At 33.1% G+C, this 9,150-nt stretch overlaps 2 long non-coding RNA genes across 2 annotated transcripts; both read right to left on the bottom strand.

The window, feature by feature from the left end:
• Positions 1–222: 222 nt before the first annotated feature.
• Positions 223–864, bottom strand: LOC109584362 (uncharacterized). The gene is made up of 3 exons (XR_002185967.1): positions 826–864; positions 314–415; positions 223–261 (listed from the first exon to the last, which is right to left on the bottom strand). It is a non-coding gene; the product is annotated as an uncharacterized LOC109584362 (long non-coding RNA).
• A 21-nt stretch (positions 865–885) lies between these two features.
• On the bottom strand, positions 886–1,521 carry LOC109584364 (uncharacterized). Its single transcript, XR_002185968.1, has 3 exons — positions 1,483–1,521; positions 970–1,071; positions 886–924 (listed from the first exon to the last, which is right to left on the bottom strand). It is a non-coding gene; the product is annotated as an uncharacterized LOC109584364 (long non-coding RNA).
• Between the last annotated feature and the right edge of the window lie 7,629 nt (positions 1,522–9,150).

Genomic DNA, 9,150 nt, shown 5'->3' on the forward strand with positions numbered 1-9,150 from the left:
TGTTCATGTTATAACAGTAAGGGATATATGACATAATCACATTTATAATCAACAAGCCTGAGCTAATGGCGGATATAATATTTTCCTTGGGCTATATTGTATATTTGGACACCCACCTCATAAAGACCTGTCTATATACATGATTTATTCAACAAATCTTACCTCAGACACAACATCAGTTCTAGCTCCATTTGTTAAAAGGAAATCAACAGCTTCAATACTACCACTCTTAACAGCATTAAACAATGGAGTTCTTTTGCTCTATGATAACACAACATAAAGCATAAAGTGACTGATAATTTGAAAACATTACGTTATCTTTAACATTCACATCATGTTCTCCTCTCTTAATCCAAAACTCAAGCATTTCAACTTTACCAGATTCACCAGCATAGTGTAGTAGAGTTTCACCATCCTATGAAAATAATAATGAAATAGTAATAATTTAAATAAAAGGTAAGTCTGCATATTTTTATTACCATACATTCCAGTGCTATATGTACATGTACTATATTTTACCGTATAAATGCCTGGTCCAAATAAACGCCTGTTATTAATATATTCTAGCTATAGATAAGCATATTTGTACCAGAAATAATGCTCCACGGTTTAGATAGCTCCAAAGTGCCTAAAAGTTAGAGCCTGAACTAACTTGCCTGGACTTGGCAGTTTGATTCCACTCAAAGTATCTTTTTTATTTTTTTTTCAATAAAATTTTTTGGCTGCTAAGAAATAAACGCCCGGACGTTTAATCAGTAAAATATGGTACATATCAGTAACTAATGTATCAGATTGTTACAGTACAACCACATAGGTTTCACATACTTGAGACACAACATCAGTTCTAGCTCCATTAGTTAATAGAATATCAACAGCTTCAATACTACCACTAGCAACAGCATTAAACAATGGAGTTCTGTTCCTCTATAATAAAACATAAAGTGACTACCAATTTTAAATATTAATTACTTTATCTTTAACATTCACATCATAATCTCCTCTCTTAATCCAAAACTGAAGCATTTCAACTTTACCAGATTCACCAGCACAATGTAGTAGAGTTTTACCATACTATAAATTATAACAATAATAATAAATAAACAACAAACAAAATTGCCAGCCTGCTATTGGATTAAGTAATTACATACATTGTAGGCAGTCTGCTTTGCTAAATGTGCACAATTATTTACAGTATTAGGCAGTATCAACTGATCACTGCACATGTGCAAACATAAATTTTGAATAGTAATATTTGTACTCAGTCACAAATTTAGTTACCCATGAAACATTATGACTACACATGCAGGCAATATGTTAGCCTGTGTGTTAGTGTTTGCAGTAATTTTTCAAATTTGTTAAATTTAATTTTTATGAATAAACACTGCCAGCATGCAGCATAAATTGAATCTTAAGTCTCCAAAAGTTACAGCTTTCAAAATTTTATGTTGTATAATCATGGTCAAGTTTCAACATAAAACTTACTTCAGACACAACATCAGTTCTAGCTCCATTAGTTAATAGAATATCAACAGCTTCAATACTACCACTCTTAACAGCATTAAACAATGGAGTACAGTTGCGCTATAAATACAAAATTAAATGATACAAATAGAATTAAATAATAATAATTATTGAATAACTTTACCATATCCACAGCATTCACATCAGCTTTTCCTTTAGTTATTAATAATTTGATAATATTATCATTACCAGTTTTACTAGCACATTGTAATGGAGTACCATCATACTATATTGATACAATTATTTTATGATCATAATTAATAAAAAATAGATAATTAAAAGTTGCTTACTAAAGCAAGTGCTAATAATGTGTGTGTAAGTAATTTATGGATACAATTATACATGTAGACCATACGGTTGGTGGGGTATTGATTTTTGTCTGTTTCGCAGTTCATTTATACCCACATAATTTTAACCCCTACTGCATAAAAAACTAAATAACGGGTCATGCAAAGCTCTAAATATACTATTTTCAAGCCAGTGGAGAAGCCAGAATCTTAGTTTATTATTTTATTATTCAATATTTAGCCATGTATCAGTGCTGTAGAAGTGAAAAAAGAAGTTTACTAGAGCCACAAATATTTGTACCTAAGAATATTAGCTTCTAAGGAAATTTTGGAGAAATATTGGACATTTGAAAATTACCATACCAAAATTATGGTACATTAAAATTATTAATGTATTAGTTTTAATGCCAATAATCCTTTTAAAAAGCTAACTTGTTCATTCTTTTAAAGAAATAGTACAACCTCATATGGTGCACTGGCTGTTGCATAACTACATGCATGTACTGGCAACTTAGTGAACTTACAGTATTAAAACCAATACTAGGATCAGCTCCTTTTTCAAGTAGGACTGCAACAATTCCAATATTAATCTTCTTTATGGCTACAATAAGGGCAGGATTACTACCAGATTTACACTATTGTAACAAATTAAAAAATACAGTATAATACAGCTACAAACCTCAGTAGCATTGGGATTAGCTCCTTTCTCCAGCAACAATTTAACAATATCAATATTACCTTTTTCAATGGCTATTATAAGTGCAGGAGAGACACCATGATACTATTATAACAAATTAGAATACTACAGTATACAAGTACTGTAGCTACAAACCTTAGTAACATTAGGATCAGCTCCTTTCTCCAGTAACAATTTAACGATATCAATATTACCTTTTTCAATGGCTATAATAAGAGCAGGAGAGCCACCAAATGGATACTATTGTAACAAATTAGAATACTACAGTATACATGTAGCTACAAACCTCAGTAACATTAGGATCAGCTCCAGCTTCAAGTAGACCAATAACTTTCTTAGGTTTAGTATGAGATTTTATAGACTTTATCAAATCTCGTCCCTACATATGTAATTACATGTAAAGCTAATATACAATTTATCATCGTACCAGACTGGAACTTTTCACTTCTTTCCCAATTGATGCAGCTTCGGGCCTCTGTTTAAGAAAAGAGATAATTATAGCTGTACATGTATATTAATTTAGCTTCACTTGTCTATAAAATTAAGATTAAGGTATTTACTCATTTACACAATAAAGACAACCAATACATTGCAATCATGGAATCACCAGTATTAAGAGCCACCAAATATTCCCACTATATTTATGTCTCTTTGTATGACCTAAATTTTGCCATGCAATGTAGTACAAACTCAGTATAGACGGTACTACTTAATTGTTAGCAGGATCTGATCATCAATAAACAACTTAACAGCTTATCACTGAATTAACATCAAATAAAAAAAGCACATAAACTAGTTGCACAAAATCAGCTTAATAGACAAGACAACTATACTTATAATGTTGCACAAATTATCACAAAATTAACTAGTTTAAAAACTACAAGTAAATTACATTCCTTCAACACTACTGCATAGCAAAAAAAGTTCGTGGCCCAAAATTTTCATGGATTTTGCATTTATTCAAAATTCATAAAAAATATCCACAAAAATTGATTTAATAAGGTTCAAGATGGCTAAAAAGTAGACTTGAAAATTACAAAAATTAAAGGCTAAAAAAATAATTTTTGAAAACAAAGTTTTCCACTACACATTGTACAATAGTAATTAGTTACATGTGTGTATGCATAATTTATTGTAATTTACTGTAACTGTAAATGTGCTATACCTACCAAAGTAGTAGTAGTGCTTGTGGTGGGAATTTTACCCTCAGATAATGTGGTCTGTATGATTAAAGAAGCACCAACCCTCTAAACAAAAAATTATCATTGAAAATTAATTATCATACTGACGTACTGGTTCTGCTTTAGCAGTGGATTCAATCTGTGCATCTGAAAACATAAATATAAAAAAATAATTGTATACAAACCAATAAAAGCTAGTTATATAAAAGTACACATGTACCTTCCTCCTTGCCCTCAAAAACTTCTGTAAAAAAATAGAAAATAAAAATAATTTTATATACTGCATTATCTTATATATACCTTCCTCTTCTTGTTGCAATTCAATTACAGTAACTCCTTTATCCTCTAGCTTCTTCAACGTCACTGGATCCTTGAGATCTCTCATGACATCATCAAGAACACATGGTAGTATAGCATAAGTGATGATAATGCATTTCTTTTGTAATTGTTTAAAAAATGTATCTTGTGACCATGAAAATTCATCAAAGGCTGAGAGACAATCATGAGCACTAGTGAATGAATCAGGTTTTTCAATACAAAAAGAAACATAAGGTAAGCCGAGGGGAGCAGTAGGAGACAGGTCTGATTGTTTTTCAAATAAAGGTACCAAGTCTTGAAGAGAAACTGCACTGAGTAACTTGGCATAATCTTTTTCGTAGTCTATGAAATGCTGGTTTAGCTTATCATCATCTTTAACCAGTTCAGTTAGTTTCTTTAATAGCTTGTAGTTGAGGTAACCAATGAAATCATATTTGCTCAGAAAATTAAAAAAGCTATTAAAATCGTTTGCCTTCTCAAGAATATTAATGCAGGGCATCAACCCAGAAACAACACGAGCTTTTCTTTTTAAACGTTCCTTTATCAACATTTTTGCATCTTCTACATCAATTCTATTTTTTTGAAGTGACTTTTTCACTGCCAGAACAAGAGAATCGTATTTATCCTGCAATTCGTTAGCAATATCTCTTAGCTTAGAAACTTGATCAACTTTGAGTTCAAGATCATGAACACCTACACCAATACAAAATTAATCTCTTACAATCTCTCCTTACCTGGATTAGCAATGACTGGTTGTGTTGGATGCTCTATTAAAAAATAACTATAATATACAATAGACCCCCTAGGCGCAAAGATTATTTTCAATGAATAATATGATTACAATAATGATATTCATTCATAATAAATAAAATTTTCCTATACGGTATCCACCCACGATGTAAATTATTGATGGCAAGAAGGCCTCAAGATCAAAAGAAAATCAAAGGCGGTGACACCGCCTGGCCATTTTTCTGAGCGCTACAAGGTACTACAGGCTTACAAGCAACATTTATGGAAAGTATGGAGGCCAGACTACATCATATAGACCAGGTCTCCGTTGCTACAACATAGTTTTCTTGCTATGCTTCATTTCGGCACCTTGGGCTTTGATCTGCCTTTGATGTGGAGAGCTTCTTGCCATCAGTAATTTTAATCATGGGTGGCTACCGTAAATAATTCATACAAAATAGTCTTAGCGCCTAGGGGGTCTATAGAAATAATACATGTAGGTACATGTAATACACTTGTACATGTACATTTTACACATTAAAATCATACTGACTAGCTTTTGCCCAGTTAATTGTACATGTACTTACTGATATAATACATGTATTAGGCTAATTGAAATTTGACAGTACACCTAGTGTCATATTGTACATTGGGCTTAATAATGCCAAGAGTAGATAATATTTAAAGGAGAGTGTCCTACTATGCTGCTTCATCACTGCGTGGAAATGGAAAGTCACAATCCGGTTATTTTCATATTTCATTTCAGTAGTTATAGTTATTGCTAGTTTTTTTTTCAAATAATATTTGAAAAACACTAGCAATAACTATAACTATAGTCTACTGAAATGAAATATGAAAATGATCGGAATGTGACTTTCAATTTCTATGCGGTGATAAAGTAGACCATATAGCCAGTAGGACACTCTCCTCTAATTACTATCAACTCTTGATAATAGTCATACATGATTCATCATTAACTATATCAAATATCTAACCATCACTGGTATGCATTGTCAGAGGTGTAGCTAATATTGGTCTATTTGATATTTCACTTGTTGGTAGTGTGAAGGGGCGGGCCGAGACTAGTATAGGAACAAATGTCATAGAAAATTAACATTAAAATTATTAAGCTTAAAATTTATTCACTTTTTCTTTCTTCATTAATACCATCAGCTACAGCATTCTCTCCTATTCCTCTAAAAGCAGCTATCAGTGTATCTATTGTTGGAGTCTCCACATCATCAGCTTTACGCAACCAGCTAGCCAAACACTCTGTAAAACAAGAACCAACTTCTCCATGGTCTTTCTTTATTTTCTCTAGAGTATTGTGAGACACTTTGAGACGTAGCCCAAGTTGATGATATGATATTTTGCTGTAGTGATGCTTCTCAAGTAATGCAATCACTTCATTAAGATCTCTAATGTCTACAGCAATCATAATACAATAAAATTATTATAATTCTACACTCACTTAAAGTCCTTCCACTAAAAATAGGTTCCAAAACACTAGCCATTAGGGACAGTACATTATCATTCTGTATTGCACCGTGTATCACAGTATACTTGAACTGATAGGCGTGGTCATAACGCCCACTATATACCATAGATAATAGAGTAAATGAAAGGGATTGGAAACGGGGGCGTAGGCTAGTTGATGTTGCTATTGGTTACCGGCCCAATACCTGGTTGATTTCCCATCTCCTCCATTAGTGAGGCTGTACTGCAAGGACTTCGAAGGATATTTATGAAAATCCAAGAGGACGCTTACTTATGATATACCTACCGTTCCATATAGAAAGTTTAGGACTACCTGCAGCAAGGTTTTTACTTCTAAAACGCTATTTTGCAACGAGTTATAGGTACAACAAAATTTTTTCATTTTCGCCCTTTTTCTGTTGTAACAAACTCATGCTTCATGGATTCTAACTCTAACTAGTATCATTCCATATGCAAATGAAAGCTCTTTCATATGATTATAAAGATCTTGTATCTTACTCTAGCTTGTTTTCAAAAAAGGGATTATAATGACAAAAAATACATTTTATGGTTTTAAAAGAGCCATAACATGAACATAGTAAAATTATCTATACAATAGAAAACAGAATTATTAAGAGGAAACATTAGGCTTCTTGATGCATTAATTCCACTTGCATAGGAACACTTGTTCGCGAGATATTGTTTATTTATTATTTTTTGAGTACTAAACGGTCACTCCCCTTCATTTTTTATATTCAATATTTTTTATATTCAATTATTGGTTTTATTTCATGGCAAGTTATTTTTTTTCTTCAAGTATCAGTACAAGTTTGACAAATAAAATCATCAATATTCTCATCAATATTTTCCTTGTCTAAAGCAACACATGAAGAGTGAAACCACATGTCACATTCATAGCATTGAATCCAATCAACAGTAGCACAGTAGGAACTTGCATCATTCTCACGAAAACAAATGCCACATACTTCAATCTCTACATCATCTAAACTTTCGATGCACTTAGCTATTTCATCATTATTAGGTTTTGCTAACCGTGTTGCTTTTTGTCGCTTTTTCTTGGTTGAAACAAATCGAAGCTGTGGCTCAATAAGAGTATTGGGAGCTAGTTTCCTTTTCTGGGGCAAAACAGAACGTTTATGCTTGTCATATGATGAAATCATAGTCAATGCATGATTTAAGTGCTGTGCACAAGCCTTTACTGCTTCAACCTTCTCACTGCTACGTATTTTTAACTCAATTTTTTTACATGCTTGTATTGCATGTTCCTTTACAAGAAGAAGATCGTCTGAATGCTGCTGGTTACTTATTTGGTGCGTTAAATACTGCAATGATGACACATCAATTGATGAGGATGACTCAAGAGTGATACTAGCTGGTATAACTGATGTAGAACCTGATTCAATATGTTCCATGCTAGTTGACTCATTGTTATCTGATGACAGCATAGCAGATACTGATAACACATCAATTGATGAGGATGACTTAAGAGTGACACTAGCTTGTATAGCTGATGTAGAACCTGATTCAATATTCTCGTTATTAGTTGACTCATTGTTATCTGATGATAGCGTAGCAGCAGATGTAGTAGTAGAACTTGTTCCACTGGATTTAGTTTGCCGCTCTAAATCAAGGTGATTGAAAATATTCACTAGATGAATATGCTTACATATAGTAGCGTGAATAAGGTAATCTATACACGTACAGGAGTAGGAGCAAATGCAAATGTCACATTTGTTGCAACGTACTTTACATGAGCATGCATTATTAGAAACTTTCTCAACTCTGTAGCACTGTTGCTGGGAAGTAGACTCAGGTTTTATTTTCCAACTTGTTTCATTCTTTGAAATGATACAATTGGCAGGATCCATACTCTGTGCTGTGCGGTGACGTTTGTTGATTTCAGATATTCGATGAGAAATCTTGCCTTTCTGGGTCTTTTGAAGTCTATCAAAAACCTTGTCTCTTGATATTTTCAACAATATATGCAATAAGTAATCAATTCTACGATTCTGCTTCTTTTGAAGGTAACAGACTTTCAAAACTCGGTGAAAAGATTCCAATGCCATATTCGTATTAACAGTTGTAGATGACCTATAGCATGGAGCCCACTGTTTTATACGTTGCATGTAATTACCTTCGAAGTATTGAAGAAAAGTCACCAGGTCTGCATCATTTCTCAACCAAGATAAAAACTGCTGCAACCTTTGCCTAAACACTGCTTCACTAGTTTCACTAAGCAATACTCGTAAATGGTGGTATACTTCAGCTTGCTTGGACTTCACAGAAATGTGTGTATGCAGACCTTTTCTCCAGCTTCTGTCTACATGCCAGGAACAGATAAGTTTCCTGGTGTTACTTACCGTGAAAACACCTTTCCAACCATTAAAAAAATTGTCTGCGTCATCACTCATAAACACATCGGTGCTTATATCACCACATCGGACTTTCAATTTTGAAAAAAACTGGTTTAGTACAGCAGCATCTTCCCTGTTTGAAATAAGCCAAGCAACAGGGATACCTTCTTTATAATCATCTAACACAAGCACAGTGATAAGATAAAAGTCATAGATGTTTGTTCCATGTGTGCTATCAATACAAATTGCTTCTTTGCCAAATCTGATTAGCATGTCCTTCTGAAAACAGGTTTGAATTCCCAGAGCAAAATCACTTACTGAAAAGTCATTTAAATCATTGCTTTGCTCAACACCTTGCTCTTTGAATAAAAGTACAACAGATTCGTCTTCACTATCACTTTGTAAATTATCCACCCATAACTGTACACTTGAATGATCATTAGAGTGATACTGGATGCCCTCAATATTATATTGGTGGCGAATATTGTGTATATCTTGACGATTGATTAATTCTGATCGACCAATCTCAGCACCTTCAACACCATCACGTATAGAGTCTAATATTG

The sequence above is a fragment of the Amphimedon queenslandica genome, unplaced genomic scaffold, assembly GCF_000090795.2.
Source record: "Amphimedon queenslandica unplaced genomic scaffold, v1.1 AMPQUscaffold_13216, whole genome shotgun sequence".
Lineage (NCBI taxonomy): Eukaryota > Metazoa > Porifera > Demospongiae > Haplosclerida > Niphatidae > Amphimedon > Amphimedon queenslandica.